This window comes from Equus przewalskii, chromosome 27 (genome assembly GCF_037783145.1).
Source record: "Equus przewalskii isolate Varuska chromosome 27, EquPr2, whole genome shotgun sequence".
Classification (NCBI taxonomy): domain Eukaryota; kingdom Metazoa; phylum Chordata; class Mammalia; order Perissodactyla; family Equidae; genus Equus; species Equus przewalskii.
Genome location: NC_091857.1, coordinates 15,800,305 through 15,821,303, shown reverse-complemented (window position 1 = coordinate 15,821,303; position 20,999 = coordinate 15,800,305). Strand labels below are relative to the sequence as shown.

Sequence of the window (20,999 nt, the reverse complement as noted above, 5' to 3'; positions counted from 1 at the left end):
AATGCTTAATTATGGGAACTTTCTAGCCACAAACACTGGCAAAATGAATTTATTCATGGATCACTTCCTGGTGGTGCTATACAAACTCAACCTGTAAGCCTTTTGAAGTTTCTTTTTTTTTTTAAGTGGTTGGTTTGTAGTTTTGACAGTTGGTGTGAAAATTCCTGATCTACATGTGAATACTTGATAGATAATGACTATATATACTACAAGAACAGACACAAAGTATGATTCCATCTAAATCTGTCACCCTAGGCCATAATTAGTATAATTCTATATTGTTTTAGTTACCTTACATCATTTGGTTTTAAAGCAAACAAAACATTTCATCAGAAGAAAAATGTGTAACTGTTGAGTCAGCAGGGCCTAAAGCAATTTCCTATGCCTTAAAATCAAGAAAATCTTGCAGAGACAAGTGTTTTAGAAACTTCTAAAATAAAGCTAATATAACAAGGGTGAGCGTCACATTGTTTCATGCAATTGAAATAAAAGGGAAGAGCCCTCGTTATAAACATTGTAGCAAAAAAGAAACATGGCGGTAAGATGTATCTATTTCAGTCAATATCTTTAGCATGCCAGACACGTTTGTAGCACGCAATATGTAGCATCAAAGAAGAGGTTAGAAACTACAGGAATTCGACTTTTTGGATTACTTTGCAAGGCTATTCATTTTCAAGAAAGAAACAGACAATGTGTTTCCAGGGAATTCCTGCCTCTCTTGGTTGGTATTTGGTGTGGATCCTCAAGTACGTCATCACTATCCCTTGGTAGAGAAGTATGTCTTTTAAAGCAAAGGGCACACTTGTACAACCAGATAATCATATATTTTTCTTTGAATACTGATTTTGAGGTGGGTGCAAGGATGGCTAGTTTATCTTCTGAGAATTGTTGTGTTCTTTTGGATTCTCCCACACTGGGGGGCATTTATCCTTAGGCAACTTTGGATGAATCCATGCTGGGCTTTTGAGGGTTGAACTTTAGCTCAGAAAAGGAAGTTGAAAAACAATTTTTTTTATCTTCAAATGAAAATGCAAAGAGATTTTTTTTTTTTTTTTGAGGAACAGAATGTAATTAGCCAAAGTGGAATTGAGCCAACTAAGAAGCATTAACAGGCGACATATGCCCCCAGTTCTTGGAGCATTCCAAAGACAGCTCATTCCTTGACTGTCGTGAAGAGGAGGTGAAGCATCTACGACATCTAAAATGGGCAAATGGGAGACACAAAAAGAGAGAAACAGTTCAATTTTCTCACAAATTAAAGATGACAACTGAAGTCACCCCCTCCCCAGTCTAAATGTCTATGTGACTAATTTTTCTAAACAGGCACTGGAATGTTGCTGTGGGAACAGGACAGATAATATACGTAGCTGGCAGTGTCACCCGAGAGGAGCCATTGTTCCTTCTGAGGAATGGAGGCCAACTCCTTTCAAGACTTACAGAAAAACTAATTTAGGACACATCTAAAAGCAACTGAAATGAAAAAGGGGGAAAAAAATCTCAAGTTACTGTGCAGTGTGCCAGCTGACCAAATGTAAAACAAAACAAAATAATCTCCCCCCAAACTAAAAAAGAAGAGAGAAGGAAAAGGAACGTTTGTCTTTGTGCTTGCTCTGTGCTCATTTTGGCCTGCTTCAGATACTTTTCCCAGTTTAAATTTGAAATTTGATGACTCCCAGGAGCAGAAATGTTCTTTTTTAGGTGTTGTTTTTATCTATTTCTGTCAAGCCCTTTAATAAGAAATCAAGGAGAACCGTCGTTTAAGGAAAAAAAAAAAGAAACAAATGATGGTTGGATCCAGAATAAAACGTAGTAGAAATTTAGTAAATTTACCTAAAGAGGGAAGATTTCTTTGGTTAGTAAAAAGACGGCTGAGAACAGTGCCTTTTAAAATATGACATCTGGAACTCACTAGAATTAACTACTTGATGGAAAAAACCTCTCCAGATTTAAAAAAAAAACTTTCTACCCAGAAGTTCTATTTTTTTACCAAATGAAATTTAACCCCGCCTGCTGTTTCATTTTAGAGGTGAAAAGACAATAGTTTTTGAGATAAAGATGTCTTTATATGCTTTTGTAATTCAAAGGCAATTTTTATTTTAATGTCAAACTCTTTCAGATTTTGTCTCATCATGAGAGGCATTTACTCTTGACTTTAACTAAACTGCTTATACATGAAGCTTGAAAGAGATCTTGACAGTGTCTTTAGCAAGTACATTTTATACACGCAATGTGGGCTGGTAGAGGTACCCTAGGCTGGAAGTTGAAACAACTGGATTTCAATCCCCGGCTGAGCGATGCTGGACTAACTGCATAACTGTCTGGAAAATGGTGATAATAACATTTGACTTATAGATTTACAGAAAACATGAAATGGAATAATGAATTTTTGTGAAAGCCCAATAAAATCTATAAAAAGTTGCAGGAAGCACGATGACATTTTCCTTGGTGTGTGTTCTTTTCTCAACGCCATTTGCTTTGTATTATGAATTTCTCTTCAAATCTTTATTTCTATCTCATCTCTTCGAATTGTACTTATTTTACTGAAAGTTCACTTAAAAAGAATTAAATGGGCAGTGTTTACAAGGTTGAGTTTTTTCTCTTTGTCTGTTTTTGTCAGTAATTTCTGGAGTTAATTTTAGAGACTTTGACTCAAGTCAGGTGACTAACTTCTCTTTGTCCTGCTTTACCACGATACGTAGGAATCATGGATAGGAATGGAGGCAAGGGAGCCTCAAACGATTTTAAAGCGATTATGAACACAACATTCTCTATAAAAATATGAACATTTATGTTTACATATGGGGAGATTCCAAAGAGGGGGGAAATTTGAGGAAAATACATATGTGAAAAGTGGTGGCAACTCCAGTAAAAAATAGGTAATGGCACGGGACTGAGGAATCAGAATCAAAGGATATTTTAGAATTATCTAGTAATACCCAGGGCATGATAAATGAATCTTTTAAACATCTCTGATGACAGATATCTAATTGGTCTTTACTTTTCGTTTGAGCCAAAGCTGTTGTCTCTTGAACAGTGTTTCTCCCACTTCAATGTGCATGTAAGCCACCTGGAGACCTTGTCAAAATGCATAATCTGATGGAAAGTTCCGGGGGTGAAGCTGGGCTAGTGAAAGGACTCAGCATTTCTAACAAGCTCTCAGTCCATGCCAAAGCCACTGCTTCTCATACAGCAATCTGAGAAGCTAGGCTGAATGTCACTGTAATTATTTTTCCCTTACAAATAACTCTCCGGAAATGATATCTATGTTGGAGAAATGGTGGCTATGGAAATATTATTCAAGAAAAGATTCTATTTTTGTACAGCTTTATTGAGGTGAGATCGATGTACAACAAAGTGGCATTTTGAAGTGTAAAATTTGATGAATTTTTACATATATATACACAACTATGAAACCATTACAATAATCAAGATAATGAACATTTCTTTCACTCTCGAAAGTTCTTCATGCCCCTTTGTAATCTTCCATTTATGCCTCCTCCCCTCATCCCAGGTACCCACTAATCTTCTTTCTGTCCTTTTAGATTAATTTCCGTTTTCCAGAATTTCATATAAAAATGTTATACAACATGATATATACTCTTATTATCTAGTTTCTTTAATTTCTTTCACTCAGCCTAAATATTAGGAGATTCACCTACTTGTCCATTTTTGAAAATTGGGTTGTTTGTCTCATACTTGTGTTACACGTATTGAGTTGCATGTATTTTTTTATTGCTGAGTAGTATTCCATTGAACGTATGTACCACAATGTGTTTATCCGTTCAGCTACTGATAGACATTTGTATCCTTTCTGGTTTGGGGCTGTAACGTGTAAGCATGCGTGAACAGGCCTTTGTATGGACCCGTTATTTCACTTCTCTCGGTAAATACTTAGGAGAAGAATAACTGAGTTGTATAGCAGGTGTATGTTTAGCTTTTTAAGAAATTATCAGAATCAAAACACACACACACAAACATGCACACGCATATGCAAACAAAAACCCAAACTCATAGATACAGAGAACAGATTGGTGGTTGCCAGAGTTTGGGAGTGGCGGGTGGGCGAGGGAAAGGAGTGAAGTGGGTCAAAAGGTGTAAACTTCTAGTTATAAAATAGATAACTCCTGGGAATGTAATGTACAGCATGGTGACTATAGTTAATAATATTGTACTGTATATTTGAAAGTTGCTAAGAGCGTAGCTCTTAAAAGTTCTCATCACAAGAAAAGAAAATTTGTAACTATGTGTGGTGACGGATGTTAACTATACTTATTCTGGTGATCATTTCACGATATACACTGAATCATTGTGTTGTATACCTGAAACTAATATAACGTTTTATGTCAGTTACATCTCAATTAAGAATAATTTAAAAAAGGAAATTATCAAAAATGATAGTAATGCTTGAGAATTCCATTTGCTCCCTCCCCTCTTCCTTAGTTGGTAATGAACAGTCTTTAATTTTAGCCATTCTAGTGGATATACAGTAGGTATCTCATTGTGATTTTGATTTGCATTTCCCTAATAATTAATGATATTGAACATCTTTTCATGTCTATTGGCCATTCTTATATCTTCATTTGTGAAGTGTCTGTTGAAATCTTCCACCTATTTTTGAAAATTGGATTGTTTGTCTTATTATTGAGCCACACAAGTTCTTTATATATGCTAGATCAACAATTGGCAAACTTTTTCTCTAAAGGGGCCAGAGAGTGAATATTTTAGTCTTTATGGGCTGTATGGTTTCTGTTGCAACTATTCAGTTCTGCCTTGTATCATGAAAACAGCCACATATAAGACATAAATGGATAGACGTGACCGTATATCAATAAAACTTTATTTACAAGAACAGATGGCAGGCCAGACTTTGCCTGTGGGCCTTGTTTTGCTGATTGTTGTTCTAGACGGAAGTTCTTTGTCAGATATATGTTTTGTAAATATATTTTGCCTGTTTGTAGCTTGTCTTTCCATTTTCTTAATAGTGTCTTACAAGGAACAAAGGTTTTACTTTTTTTTTTTAAAGATTGGTGCCTGAGCTAACATCTGTTGCCAATCTTCTTTCTTCTTCTTCTTCTCTTTCTTCTTCTTCTCCACAAAACCCTCTACTTCCTACTTGTATATTCTAGTTTTAGGTCCTTCTGGTTCTGCTATGTGGGATGCCACCTCAGCACGGCTTGATTAGCAGTGCTAGGTCGGTGCTCAGGATCTGAACTGGTGAAACCCTGGGCCACCTAAGCAAAGTGCACGAACTTAACCACTCAGCCAGGGCGCCAGCCCCAAGGTTTTACATTTTGATGAAATCCAATATTGTATTGATGTTTTTTGTAGTTCATAATTTTTGTGTTCATTTTAAGAATCTTTGCCTAACTGAAAATTTACTGCTAAATTTTTTTCCTGAGCTAAGGGCTGATATTGCTTTTTCTTTCTTCTCTTAAATGGTTATCCAATTGTTCTAGCACCATTTGTTGACAGATTATCTTTTCCTTATGGAATTCTCTTGGCATCTTTATCAAAATCGATTGACCACATGTGCATAGATCTTTTTCAGGGCTTCCTTTACAGTTACAATGATTTGCATATTCACCTTTACACTAATCCCACACTAAATTGATTATTGGAGATTGAAAATAAGTCTTTAAATCAGGTAGTATAACTCTTTTAACTTTGTCCCTTTTCAAACTTTACCTATTAGGACCTTTGTATTTCGATAGAAATTTTCATAATAAAAGCCTACTGGGATTTTTATTGGGATTCATTGAATCTATAGCAAGAGTTAGCAAATTATAAGCCCATGTGGCAGATCCAGCTCACAGTCTATTTTTGTACTATTCTCAAGCTAACAATTTTTAAATATTTTTTCTCTCTCTTTCTCTTTCTGACTCTGTCTCTCTCCCTGTCTCTCTTTCTCTATCTCTGTGTCTGTGTCTCTGTCTCTCTCTCTCTTTTTCTCTCTTCTTTATTCTTTCATTGATTTGTGTTCTCTTCTCTATTATTTTCTTTCTTCTGCTTACTTTGAATATTATTTGCTCCCTTTTTTTCCCTAATTTCTTATTGTGGAAGCCTAGTACAGGCATATATCAGAGATGTTGTGGATTTGGTTCGAGACTACAATAAAGTGAACATTGCAATAAAGCAAGTCACACAAATTTTTAGTTTCCAAGTGCGTATAAAAATTATGCTAACACTATACCATAGCCCGTTAACTGTGCAATAGCATTATGTCTAAAAAAAAACATTCATACCTTAATTAAAAAATACTTTATTGTTAAAAAATGCTAGCCATCATCCAAGCCTTCAGTGATTCATAATCTTTTTGCTGATGGAGAGTCTTGCCTCACTGTTGATGGCTGCTGACTGATCGGGGTGGTGGTTGCTGAAGGTGGCTGTGGCAATTTCTTAAAACGAGGCAAAAGTGAGATTTGCAGTATCAATTCACTCTTCTTTTCATGAATGTTTCTACAGCATGAGATGCTATTTGGTAACATTGCACCTATAGTAAAACTTCTTTCAAAATTGGAGTTAATCATCTCAAACCCTGCCACTGCTTTATCAACTAAGTTTATGTAATATTCTAAATCCTTTGTTATCATTTCAACAATCTTCACAGCATCTTCACCAGGAGTAGAGTCCACCACAAGAAACCACTTTCTTTGTTCATCCACAAGAAGCAACTCCTCATCCATTCAAGTTTTCTCATGAGATGGCAGCAATTCAGTCACATCTTTGGGCTTTACTTCTAATTCTAGTTCTCTTGCTGTTTCGACCCCATCTGCAGTGACTTCCTCCACTGACGTCTTAAGCCCATGAAAGTCATCCATGAGGGCTGGAATCACCTTCTTCCAAACTCCTGTTCATGTTGATATTTTGACCTCTTTCCATGAATCATGAATGTTCTTAATGGCATCTAGAATACTGAATCTTTTACAGAAGGTTTTCCATTTACTTTGCCCAGATCCATCAGAGAAATCACTATCTCTGGCAGTTATTGCCTTACAAAATGTATTTCTTAAACAATAAGACTTGAAAGTCAGGATTACTCCTTGATCCACGGGCTGCAGAATGGATGTTGTGTTAGCAGGTGTGAAAACAACATTAATCTGATTGTACATAAGAGCTCTTGGGTGACCAGGTGCATTGTCAATGAGCAGTCATATTTTGAAAGAGATCTTTTTTGTCCTGAGCAGTATGTCTCAACAGTGGACTTAAAATATTCAGTAAACCATGTTGTAAACAGATGTGCTGTCATCCAGGCTTTGTGCTTCTGTTTATAGAACAGAGGCAGAGTAGACTTAGCATAATTCTTAAGGGCATTGGGGTTTTCAGAATGGTAAATGAATGTTGGCTTCAACTTAAAGTCACCACCTGCATTAACCCCAAACAAGAAAGTCAGCCTGGCCTTTGCAGCTCTGAAGCCATGCATTGGCTTTGCTTCCCCAGCTGTGAAAGTCTTAGATGGCATCTTTTTCCGATATAGGGCTGTTTCATCTACATTGAAAATCTGTTGTTTAGTGCAGCTACCTTCATTACTTATCTTAGCTAGATCTTCTGGAGAACTTGCTGCAGCTTCTACATCAGCACTTGCTGCTTCATCTTGCACTTTTATGTTATAGAGATGGCTTCTTTCCTTAAAGCTCGTGAACCAACCTCTCTAGCTTCAAACTTTTCTTCTGCAGCTTCCTCGTCTCTCTCAGCCTTCATAGACTTGAAGAGAGTTAGGGCCATGCTCTGGATTAGGCTTTGGCTTAAGGGAATGTTGTGGCTGGTTTGATCTTCTATCCAGACCACTAAAACTGTCTCCATATCAGCAGTAAAGCTGTTTTGCTTTCTTAACATTCATGTGTTCCCTGGAGCAGCACTTTTAATTTCCTTCAAGAACTTTTCCGTTGCATTCACAACTTGTTTAAGTGTTTGGCACTAAAGGCCTAACTTTCAACTTATCTCAGCCTTCAACATATCTTCCTAACTTAGCTTAATCATTTCTAGCTTTTTGTCTAAAGTGAAAAGTGCCACTCTTCTGTGTACTTCAACACTTAGAGGCCGTTGTAGGGTTATTATTTAGCCTAATTTCAATATTGTTGTGTCTTAGAGAATAAGTAGGCCTGAGGAAAGGGAGAGAGACAGAAGAACACCCAGTATGTGGAGCAGTCAGAATACACACAATACTTTTTGATTAAGCTCACTGTCTTATATGGGCATGGTTCGTGGCACCCCAAAACAATCACAATAGTAACATCAGAGATCACTGATCACAGACCACAGTAACAAATATAATAAATAAAATACTATAAGAATTACCAAAATGTGACACAGAGACATGAAGTGAGCAACAGCTGTTGGAAAAATGGCACCAATAGATTTGCTTGACACAGGGTATCCACAAACCTTCAATTTGTAAAAAAAACGCAATATCTGTGAAGCATAATGAAACAAGGTATGCCTGTATTGATTTCAAACTCTTCTGTTTTTCTTATATAAGCATTTAAAGCTATAATTATCCCTCTATGAGCTGTTTTACTTGCTTCTTACAAATTTTGACATATTGAGTTTTCATTTTTATTTAATTCATATATTTTCTAATTTCCTTTGTGATTTCTTCTTTGACCTATTAATTGTTTACAAGTGTGTTGTTTTGTTTAAAAATATTTATGAATTTTCCATTTATTTCTCTGTGATTGATTTCTAATTTAGTTTAAGGGATTTTTTTTTTAAGATTGGCACCTGAGCTAACATCTGTTGCCAATCTTCTTTTTTTTCCTTCTTCTTCCTTTCCCCAAATCCCCCCAGTACGTAGTTGTATATTCTAGTTGTAGGTCCTTCTGATTGTGCTATCCGAGATGCCACCTCAACATGGCCTGATGAGCGGTGCCATGTCTGCGCCCAGGATCCAAACTGGCAAAACCCTGGGCCGCTGAAGCAGAGTGCACGAACTTAACCACTGGGCCATGGGCCGGCCCCTCTAATTTAGTTTAATTGTAATCAGACAACATACTTTTCATGTTTTAAAAACTTTTTTATTTATTGAGACTTGTTTCATAGCCCCAAATATTTTCTATTTTGGTAAATGTTCCAAAGAATGTGTATTTGTTGTATTTTTTATCTTTAGAAATTTGATTTCGGTTTTTATAAATTGTTTTGTGTTTTCCATGCCTCTCCTTATTATACCCACTTTCATCTATTTTCCTGGACATATGGAGCATATTTATAATGAGTGTTTTAACATTCTTGTCTACTAATTCTTTCACATGTGTCATTTCTGCGTCTGTTTGTACTGATGGATTTTTCCTCTGCTTCTTTGCATGCCTGCTGTTTTTGTGATTGGATGTCACGTTGTGAATTTTATATGTGATGTGCTGGAGTATTTGCATTCCTTTTAATATTTTTTGGACTTTATTCTGGGAAGCAGTAAGTTACTGGGAAACAAGTCGATCCTTTCTAAGTGTGGCTTAATGCAGTACCCTTCTAATGACTCTACCCAAGCTCCATGTCAGGAAACTTTTTACTCTACAGGTAGTGATTATGCTCACGCTCGTGATGAAGACTCAAGGCAAGACCTCTGCAGACCTTTGGGTTTCTCTTTTGTGTAACTGTCTCTCTTTATCCTGCAAATTTGAGGTGTCTTGGCCTCTCTGATCTCTGAACTTGTCTTTCAACTCAGGAATACCTGTAGGCTCTCTTTGGGTTCCCGTTTCCTATGCTATGTGTTGGAAACATCCCTAGGCAGCAGGATGGGGCAATCTTAGGGCTTATCTTGTTTTTCCACCTTCTCATTTTCTGTAATATCTATTGTCTTATATTTGAAAACTATTGACTTCTTTCTTTTTGAGGAAGATTAGCCCTGAACTAAGTGCTGCCAATCCTCCTCTTTTTGCTGAGGAAGACTGACCCTGAGCTAACATCCATGCCCATCTTCCTCCACTTTATATGTGGGACGCCTACCACAGCATGGCTTGCCAAGCGGTGCCATGTCCCCACCCGGGATCGGAACTGGCGAACCCCGGGCTGCAGAAGTGGAATGTGCTGACTTAACCGCTGCACCACCAGGCCAGCCCCAGAAAACCACTGACTTTTACATTTTGCAATTTTTTTTAGTTGTTTAAAGCAGTGGGGTAAATCTTAGACCTGTTGCTTCATCATTTCTGGAGGCAAAATTAAAAACAGATAACTTTTTAAACGTTGTTCTTACCTTAGACATAATGAGAAGTCTGTTTCAGGTGAGATCAGGTTTAGACAGAGTCAAGTGATCAATCATTTTTAATATTATTGTATGATGAATAAAGGAAAAACAAGAAAATATATTGGAGGTGTGGGGAAACCATTTGGTTTAAAACTAATTCAGCCTGACCTTGATTTTCCGGAAAGGCCTACATGGCCTGTTTAGCATGCATTGTATATCTGCTATAAACATTTACAATGTCCCAAAGACAAGAATGATGCCCTTAAAGTTAGGGGTGTTGCCTCCCTGTATATTACCACTTCTTTAAAGATAGGCATTTCTTCCCAGAAACTAAAGATTAATAATTGATCTACTTTAACTCATCTTGTGACCACTGACCTGCTGACCACCAACTTGCTGTGATCACCTTGTGACCACTGACCTGCTGTGCTAGCAAAGGATCTCATGACCATAGTAAGAGATATTCCTGTCATATGTGATGGATGTTCCTCGTTCCAAGATGGTATGTACCACTCTGTACTCCCCACTTCTTCATAGAGCTTCCTTCCTTGGTGGAAAGGTTCTCCTGGGTTATAGTCCTCAAACTGGCTCATATAATTAACTCACCCCAATTTTGCTTTATAGATTGATTTTGGATTATTTGCATCAGCCTGTATACACCTTTGACTCATTTAAAGTGTTTTTCTACTCTACCCATTTTAGGAGACAATAGCCTAGGTTCAATCCAACCCTGCATGTACTTGGTGTCCACACCTGCGCAGTTGAACATCACTGGAGAAAAACACCCAAGTAGGACAACTGTTTTCCCTTAAAGTCTGTAGCCATTAACATGTATCTATTAAGGTAGAAGACTAATATCAAGGTTGTTAAAGAAAATCAAATACTTAACATAGAATAATTTGAAGAGTCTTACATAATCTTTACCTTCATAACTGGTTGTAGTAAACTCTTCAGAAGTGAATCCAATATACAGTTCCTTTCAAACCTATGCATTTGCAAAGGGCCTTAGTGCAGAAGGTGTTTCCCTATTTGTAGAAACTGGCTCAGGCACATGGAGCTGTGAGACAGACAGATAGACCTCATTTTGGCACCTGGGCTCCTGAGGACATCAGAGCAATTACCAGTAGAGGTAAGGACTGAACTGAACTGGTGGGCAACAGTAGATCTGCCTCCACTGGCAGATATTTGTTAGAAATGTGAGATCGCAGCCTATCTACTGGCCCAGCACAAAGTCCCACAGAGCTGTTAACTAATGGAAAAAAATGGAAAATGGACTATGTTAAAAAAAATACTTGTGGCTGGCCCCATGGCCTAGTGGTTAAGTTCAGGGTGCTCCACTTTGGCAGACTGGGTTCATGGGTTCAGATCATGGGCATGGTCCTACACCACTCATCAGGGATGCTGTGGTAGTGACTCACATATAATATAGAGGAAGACTGATAGAGATGTTAGCTCAGGGCTAATCTTCCTCAGCATAGAAAAAAGACTTTTATTAAATTCTGTCATTTTTATTCATGCTAAGATTTTACCAAGAATGGTAGATAGTGTTTTATGTTAATATATTAGTTGCATTTCATTTCAAGTGGGATTGAGTCAACATTAACTTATACAAAATATTCGTGCACATGCACATCATACACTTTGACTCTTTTCTTCTCTAATTCTGACATTGACAGCTCAGCGAGAATGCTAAAAAATATACCCCCAGCGAAGGTATGAACTTTTGACATCTATTTAAAATGAAACAAAACAAACACTTTATTGAGGGCAAAAATAGACTCTAGATTCAGACTGAAACAACATAAATGGTGACTTTAAAAAAGTGCTTGCTTTTTTTTAGGTTACAGTGTTTCATACAAGCCTAGCTTAACTAAATACAACTATATATTAGAGTTATATTCAGAGCAGAGAATAGAAAATCATTATATTGTAAATTAAGGAAATGTGTTAACATCTTATGAAATATACTTACTGAAAACTGGAAGTTTTAGCACCATTTTCTGTTCCAATTTCTGTTATTATATTAGATAAGATCTTTGATCACTGGTGCCTTAACTCAGGCAATATTGTAAAGTTCTCTTGAGGCAAAGGTTTATTAGAGAATCCAAGGAAATTTTATGGGTCAAGTAACATTAGGGTGGGCCCGGATGGAGCCACAGCAAGAGGTCTCTTTTGTCCACTTAGGAAGATATGAGCTATGATTTGCTACATTTTTACCATGTTAAGAATTTAAATTTATTTACAATATGATCTCATCAGTCACTGTAATGTTTGACAGATAATGCTATTAAAAACCAACTGACCAATAATGTAATTTCTATTAAATAAATGTATTGCAGCTGCAAAGTTTCATGACTCCTTGTCCACAGTCAGTTACTGAGTCAGCATAGAGCCAGGAGTGGAAATAGAAAATTCAATAACTTATATATCTTCAATATTTTTGCAGCACACAGAAAACTCGCCCATGAGATGAATGACATACAACATGCTGAGTCTTCGTTCCTCCCACTAGATTGCATTAGCTTACCTTCATTGGTTTTTGCCCCAAGTTAATTTTACTTATTAGGTCTGTGAGAAACATGGTTATGTCCTCGGGGCTTCTGGACATGCACACTGAAACAAATCAATTATTTGAAATGCCACAAAATAAATACTATCAGAATAAGCTCCTTGGGAGAGGAAAGGTGTCATATAATTCAAAGCAATTTATAAGTATCTACTTTCAGACACAGTGTGAGATCTGATCCAAACTTCTTTGAAGGGGGTTTAAACAGAACTGCCAATATTATGATTACATTTTCTCTTGTTTCATGCCTAGAGTAATGTTAAGGCAGCAGAGTTCAAGTATTTTCTTTAATATTGGTAGAGCAGCATAAAAACAATGTAATTACTTATAAAGCGACTTATATAGAAAATTACTTCGACTCGGATAGCTCTAGCTTGTGAAGTAGAGATTTATTCCCACTGGGAGAGTGGAATCTTTGTTGAGATTTCAGTGCTGTTCTTTGAGTATTGAAAAATACTTATAAAATAAGATTCTAAAGTAAATGAATTTTAGATATGTGGTTATGATCAAACTTCCCATATACTGCTACCAATCATGATGAGGAATGTCAGAGAAGGGAATTCTGAAAGTCAACATAACAGCAATTGCAAAGGAGACTTCCATGAACAATGTATATTAAATAAGTGGAGTAAAAGTATTGATTAAAATAAGTTTACATAGTATTAAGGAAACTGTAATTATGTAGTTCCTGAATTATAGCACAGATCTACACAAACATAAGGAGGAAAAGAAAATAATTTAAACTCTAAGTATGCTGAAAAGCAAAATATTATCAAGATGTCTATAAACCACTTATTACAATGAGAAACTGACATTGATAAAATATCCAACTTTCAGCGCTAACATTGTGCTATGTGCTGGACACATCAAGATCACACATCTCTATTCTAACGGAGATCAGCATTCACAACCTAGTGAGAGAAATACAGACAAGAAAATAATTACAATAAAGTGAAATAAGTGTTTTTTTCTGAGAGAGTTTGCAAAGAATTCTAAGGTGTCTCAGAAGAAGTTATAAAATCTAGATTGGTTTGGAAATGGGTTGGCTTTGGAGAAGCTTTTTCTGGAATGTATCTGGAAAAACATGCAGGAATTACATTTAAAAAGTGTGTCTGGCCTGGCATATTAAAAATAAACCATAGTCTTAATTACATTATCATTATTATTATTATCAGCTAAATGAAATGAGAACAAAGATGTTCTACTGAGGATAAATCACATTTGTAAAGTATGACAAATTAGGATAACATGGCACAGTTGTGAAATGCCAAGTGTTATATATGAAGTGTAGGGTATGAATTAGGGAGGGGCAAAGGATGAGGTTGGAGAGAAACGTGAGGTCAGATTCTGAAGGCAGAGCTTAGATTTTATATCTAAAGCAAGTGAGAAATATTGAAGGAATTCTATGAAGAGCATCATATTTTATTTGCCTATTTGTTATTATTATTTAATTAAAAAAGTAACATATTCATATGATAAAGAATCACCATATCATTCAAAAGGATATGAAATGAAAACTAAATCTCTTCCTCCTCATTCTTATCATAGCTCTTAGCCCAATTTCCCATTTAAAAATATTTTTAGTTGATTCTCTTTTAGGTCATTGGAAAGTTACAAATCGTGTACCAACTCCTCTTGTATAGCACTTCAAACCATCTCAGCCCCACATTTGACTTCAGGTACTGCTCGGGCAATAAGTTCTGTGCAGGTTCCCACCAGCCTCATGCAGGTGTAATCTGAGAGCATCTCACCTCAGCCCTATGCCAAGTAAAACTTCTTGCTTCCTTTGCCAAGCCTTACTGATGCTACAGAGAACCCTCTCAGCACTCACATATGTGGAACACAGATGTGTGGAGACTCCAAGCCCATAGGGCCACCCTGAGCCAACAGTGGTTTGGAGTCAATGCCTAAATGACTCATTTCATAAGACTTGTCAGATGGCCTGGCAGGAAAGAACAGTAGTGGCCTGAAGGGGTAACCAAATCCGTTGTTCATCCTTGTGTTAGCTTTCCCTCCTCTCCTCTTTCACAACTCCCATGCCTAACTCGCACTTCCTGAGCTCCCTTCACAAATAAATTACCTGAACACATACCTCTGCCTCAGGCTTTGATTTATGAAGAACCCATGCTAAGAAAACCGGTTCTAGGAATTGCCTTAAAAGCACATACTCTGGGTGGGATTTTGGGTTGGGATCATTTGCTATGAAAAAGGTAATAATAATCCTGTTCCTGATCTTATGAGGATGTATCTCCTGGCCTGCAGTAGCATGAAAGTACCGAGTCTCACCTGTATTAGTCAGGATTCTCCAGAGAAATAATAAATAGGGTGTGTGTATGCAAATACAAAGAGATTCATTTTGAGGAATTGGCTCACACAATTACGGAGGCTGGCAAGTCTACTTCTTGTAAGGCAGGTCTAGTGGTGATAAACTCCCTCAGTTTTTGTTTATCTGGGAAGATCTTTAGCTCTCCTTCACTTTTAAAGGGGCAGTTTTGCCATGTACGGTATTCTTGGTTGGCAGTTTTTTCTTTCAATACTTTGAATATATCATCCCACTCTTTCCTTGCCTGTGAGATTTCTCCTGAGAAATCTGATAACAGTCTCTTGAGGGTACACTTGAATGTAATGAGTCACTTTTCTCTTGCTGTTTTTGGAATTTTCTCTTTATCTTTGACTTTTGATAATTTAAATATAGTGTGTTTTCCTGTAGATCTCTTCCAGTTCAACCTATTTGGAAACTTTTGGGCTTCATGAATCTGGATGTCCATTTCCCTCTCTAGATTTGGGAAATTTTTAGCCATCACTTCTTTGAATAATCTTTCTGCCCTCTGCTCCCTCTCTTTTCCTTTTGGGACTCTCATAATGTGTCCATTGTTTCCTTTGATGGTATCCTGTAAGTCTCATAGGCTATCTTCACTCTTTTTCATTCTTTCTTTTTGCTCCTCTGACTGGATAATTTCAAATGACTTATCTTTGAGTTCGCTAATTCTTTCTTCTACTTGATTGAGTCTGTTGTTGAAGCTCTGTGTGGAATTTTCAGTTCAGTCATTGTATTCTTGAGTTCTAGGATTTCTGTTTGTCCTTTTTTTATGGTTTCTATTTCTTTGTTGAATCTCTTATTTTGTTCATGTATTGTTTTCCTGATTTTGTTTACTTGTTTATCTGTGTCCTCTTGTAGTCCACTGAGCTTCTTTGAAATGATTGTTTTGATGTCAAGTAGTTTATAGATTTCCATCTCTTTAGGGTCGGTTACTGGAGCTTTATTAATTTCCTTTGCTGGTATCATGTTTTCCCTAATTCTTCCTGATCCTTGTATCCTTGCATTGGTGTCTGCACATTTGAAGACATGGTCACCTCTTTTGGTCTTTACAGGCTGACTTTGGCAGGGGAAGGCATTCACCACTCACCTGGCCTGGGATTCACTTAGCATGGTAGCTTCAAGGTTCATCCATGTTGTAGCACGGGACAGATTTTCCTTCCTTTTAAAAGCTGAATAATATCCAGTTGTTTATCCATTCATCTCTTAATGGACATTGGGCTGCTTCCTCCTCTTGGCTATTGTGAATAATGCTGCTGTGAACATGGCTGTACAAATATCTCTTTGAGACCGTACTTTAATTCTTTTGGATATATACCCAGAAGTGCGATTGCTGAAGTATATGGTAGTTTTGTTTTCATTTTTTTGTGGAATCTCCATACTCTTTTCCATGCAGTTGCACTATTTTACAATCCTATCAATAGTGCACAAGGGTTTCAACTTCTCCACATCCTCACGATCACTTATTTTCTTTTATTTTCAATAGTAACCATCCTAACGGGTGTGTAGTGATACTTCATTATGGCTTTGATTTACATTTCTCTGATAATTAGTGACGCTGAGCATCTTTTCATATGCTTCTTGGCCATTTGTATATCATCTTTGGAGAAATGGCTCTTCCTTTGGAGAAATGTCCTTTGCCCATTATTAATTGGGTTATTTTTTGTTCTTGAATTCTAGGACTCCTTTATATATTCTGGATACTAACTCCTTATTAGATATATGATTTCCAAATATTTTCTGCTACTCTGTGGATTGCCTTTTCACTCTGTTGATAGTGTCCTTTGATGTACAAGATTTTAAGTTGGGTATAGTTCCATTTGTCTATTTTTGCTTTTGTTGCCTGTGCTTTTGGTGTCATGTCCAAGAAATCATTGTTAAATCCAGTGCCATGAAGTTTTTCTATTATTTTTCTTTTAGGAGGTTTATAGTTTTACTTCTTACATTTAGGTCTTTAATCCATTTTGACTTAATTTTTGTTTACAGTGTAAGATAGAGGTCTAACTTTATTCTTTTGCATGTGGATATCCACTTTTCCCAGCACCATTTGTTGACTCTCCTCTCCCTATTGAGTGATCTTGGTATCCCTGTCAAAGATCATTTGACTACATATACAAGTGTTTATTTTGAGCTCTCTATTCTACTCCATTGGTCTATCTGTCTGCCTTAATGTGTGCACCATACTGTTTTGATTACTGTGTTTTGAAGGTATTCATTCCACAAGTTTCATGTATATTTTTACAGTGCTTCTATCCTAAAGAAAATAGCTTTAGTTGTTTGTAAATTTTCATAAATGGTGCTGTGTTATAATATTATTCTGTTTTTACTATATTCATTCAAGTCTATAATTTTAAATCTCTTCATGTTGTTGAATTTTTTGTTTCTTCCTGCTGCATGATGTTCTCAAGTATGCATCTGCCACAATTTAATCAATGATTCTCTTAAGAATAAACAAGTAGTTTATCTCTAATTTCCTATTAATCATCCTAAACAATGTCTGGATGATAATCTTTGTATATGTCCTCTTATAGACTTGAACAACAATTTTTCCTATATATTTGCCTAAGAATGGGATCATTGTATCATAGGTCAAATGCATAACTAATTTTAAAAAATTTTCAGATTGCTTTTGATGATAATTAGGTCATTTAACATTCCCACCAGCTGTGCATGAAAGTTCCCATCTTCTCACGTCTTTGACAGTACTTGGTATTATCCAGGTTTCTAATTGTTGACATTTTTATGGATGTGAAGTGGTATGTCAGTTGTCTTTTAATTTTCATTTTTCTGATTATTAGTGATTTTGAGCATCTTGTAATATATCCTTGGGCATCTCCTTTTATGAATGCCTATTTACATCTCTTGTTTATGATTTCTACTCCATTTTCTATCATTTTTGTTTGTTTCTCAGAAGCTCTTGGTATATTTCAGCTATTAACCCATTGTCAGTTGCAGATATTGCAAATATTTTCCCAAGTCTATAATCTATGTGTTTAACTTGATCTATAGTGCCTTTTTTGAATAGAAAATTTAAATTTTAATATTATCAAATAATATTTTCCTTATCATTTGTGCTTCTTGAAGTCTTTCTTCAGCCATAGGTCACAAAGATGTTCTACTACATTTTCTTCTATTGGTTTTATAAATTTATCTTTTACGTATAGCTCATTAATTCTCCTGAATTTTCCTTTGTATGTAGTAAAAACCATGAGTTAGTTTTATTTTCTCCTTAGAGTGTGCTGGCTCTCTCACTGGCATCTATATAAAATGTATTCTATTCCCCCTGTTCTGCGTTTTTTTTTTTACCATATATCAATTTCCTATACATACATGCTCTTATTTCTGACCTCTGCCTTGTATTTCAGTGGTCTGCTTATCTGTTCTGCAGTATCATATTATTTCAATTATTTTGGACCTCAGTTTTATCAATATACATTAAAATCTGTCCTTACTCGTTGCTTTTGTTTTTCAAAGATGATTTAACACTTTACTGATCATGTTTTCATTTAAATATAATTTTTGAAATTCCCCTAAACTTCTTCTGAGATTCTGAATGGAATTGTATTGAACTTGATTTGTGGAGAATTGACTTCCTTACAATATTTATTAATCTCTTTTATAAACATAAATATTTATCCTTATTTATTGATGTTATATTTTATATACTTTATTTTATTTGAAATTCTTCTGTAATGACCTTACACATTTTTTGTTAGGTTAATTCTTAACAAATTTTTTGCTGTAAGAGTAGATTGCTATTTTTTCCTTTATATTTTCTATGTTTATTGGAGGCATAAAGAATGCTATTGATGTGCATGAAACAGCCAGTCTGTTGAATGCTCTTGTTAGTTCTAATACGTTTCTGGTGATTCTTTTGGGCGTTCTACATAGATGATCTTATCTTCCAGAAAGAATGACAGTTTTACAGATTCCTTTCCAACCTTTATAGTGCCTATACCTTTCTCTTTTTCATAGGGTTAGCTGAGTACTGGGTCTGCCACTTACTGGTTGTATCAGTTAGGGTATAACCAGAAGACAGAAACCACAAAGTAATTTGAGAATAAACTATTATAAAAAAGGATTATTAACAGGGGATTGGAGTAACAGAAGACTGATGAGTGAGGAGTAAAATACTCCAAAGAATAGAGGAATAGCAGGTATAAGAGACAGCTGCTCCCTCTAGGGATAAGAAAGAATGCCCAAGGAAGGAAAAAATCTGGAGGATTCCTCCAACCCCAAGACTGAAATCCAGACTTTGTTGGGGAAGGTGCAGCCATGGCTCGCTGGATGACAGAGGTGTTTGCTGAGGCTGTAAGGCCATCCAGGGGGGTTCTGGGTGGGTTCCAGGGGAAGCCACCCACACCCACAGAGAGGCACCATGTTGGCAGCATTTGCTGGGAAGCCACTCTCTAGGATGTGGAGAAAACTGCCCTGGAGAGGTTCTACTCCTTAGAAGTCTCTGTGAAGCTGCCCCTAGGGTGCTCCCGGTGAAACCCTTTATGGGGAAGTACTCGGCGAGCAGCATTCTGCTGTGTAGCTGCACAAGAAGGTACCTGGAGAAGCTGTTCACAGTGGGTGTCATGCTGGTGACTCTTCACTAAAAAGCCCTGAAGAGGAAGCTCATAGAAACTGTCCATGGAGAATTGCTGTGGGCTGCCTGGTGAGTGCTGTTGGAACCATGTACTGCAGAAGCCACACAGGCTTCAGGAGCCTGGTCCTGCAGAAGCTGTGTTACATATGCTATAGGAGCCTATCTAGAGGAGCACACAAGAACCAGGAAGAGAAACCCTCCTCCTCCAGTGTGCCGTCAGCACCTTCTACTGACAAAGCTTCATATCATACAGGCTGCAAAGGAGAAATATTTACAGGGTGTTAGGGGTGGAAATGTGTCTCCTAAAATTCATATGTTGAAGTTCCAACTCCTAGTACCTTAGAACTGACTGTATTTGAAGATAGGCTCTTTAAAAAGGTTATTAAGGTTAAAAGAGGTCATTTGGACGGGCCCTAATTCAGTATTTCTGGCGTCCTTATAAGAAAGCATCTTGATCTCAGACTTCTAGCCTCCAGGACCATGAGAAAATAAATTTCTGCTGTTTAAGCCACCCGGCCTGTGGTACTTTGTTATGGCAGCCCCAGCAGACTAACAAGCAGGGTCTATTTCTATTACTGAATAGCAGGCAGTGAAGAGCAGACTTGAAGCTGAGACGTTACAAATTGATGCGCACCAGGTTTCTAAGCTTGAAAAGTTAAAAACTTCTCTAAACCTGTTTTCTTCTCTATAAAAATGGAATCCTTGCCAAAATTGAAGACTCTTTTTAAACTCTTAAGAGTTACTTCCATTTTCTCCCTGACCATCAACCTCTTAGACAGGGACTCTCTTATTTATGGAAGTAATTTCAGGTAGACCCCAACCTTTGGAATCAGAAAAACCTGCTCATTTTGGCATTTACAGGCTCTGTGACTTCAGCTAAATTACTTAACTCTCTGAATATCACTTTCTTTACACAGGAAAAGTGAGCTATAATACTTACCTCATAGTGATGCTGTGAGGATGAAATGAGAGAAAGAGTATATATCTACGCACTCTTTATATACATGTAAACACTTAGCTCTTTGCTTGGCACACAATCAGTGCTGGGTAAGTTGCCGAATATTACTATGTTTGTAACTCCAATATCTAACAGAATGACTCTCACATAGCCTGTGAAACATGTATTTGTTGCTGAACAAAATGAACTGAACAGATTTTCGAAGGGGAAGCTTCAGCCACAACAACTGGCAGTGTGCGTGTGTGTGTGTGTGTGTGTGTGTGTGTGAGGGTGGGGGAGTATGTTTAGACAGAGTAAGTATCTACTTAGTACCTTTCAAATCATAAGAATGTGTCTGATTACTTGTAGTGAATTAGGTGTGGAAGTTACCATTCTGGTTCTATAGAGGGTAAA

The 20,999-nt window shown here is 36.8% G+C and overlaps 1 long non-coding RNA gene across 1 annotated transcript in view; it reads right to left on the bottom strand.

Annotated features, from left to right (window-relative positions):
• Positions 1–1,090: 1,090 nt before the first annotated feature.
• LOC139079895 (uncharacterized) overlaps positions 1,091–20,999 on the bottom strand; it is a 158,481-nt gene continuing 138,572 nt past the window's right edge. The window contains exon 3 of the long non-coding RNA XR_011533914.1: positions 1,091–1,198. This is a non-coding gene — a long non-coding RNA (uncharacterized lncRNA). The remainder of the gene's footprint in view (positions 1,199–20,999) is intronic.